The following is a 400-nucleotide window of genomic DNA, read 5'->3' as shown; positions in this document are numbered from 1 at the left end:
TGTCTCTCCTTGATTTTTTATATGATCGTATATTTGTTTTTATTGCGAGTGAGCAGCCTGAGCACTCACGTTTGAGTGATACAGTGATGTGATAGTACGATTTTTGATGTTGCGACCCAGAGATTGGTAGCTCAGTATGGTGTCCAATCCATGCCAAAATTACTACTTTGATTTTACAACACAACATGCCATTCCGAATTCTATTTTACAATTCAACATGCTATTTCACAACACAACATGCCATTCCAAATCCTATTTTACAACTCAACATGCTCTTCCCAATTTCATTTGACAACACATCATGCACTTCCAAATCCTATTTTACAACTCAACATGCTCTTCCCAATTTCATTTGACAACACATCATGCACTTCCAAATCCTATTTTACAACTCAACATG

This window comes from Ptychodera flava, chromosome 12 (assembly GCF_041260155.1).
Source record: "Ptychodera flava strain L36383 chromosome 12, AS_Pfla_20210202, whole genome shotgun sequence".
Classification (NCBI taxonomy): domain Eukaryota; kingdom Metazoa; phylum Hemichordata; class Enteropneusta; family Ptychoderidae; genus Ptychodera; species Ptychodera flava.
Note: the sequence above shows the minus strand (reverse complement) of the source record.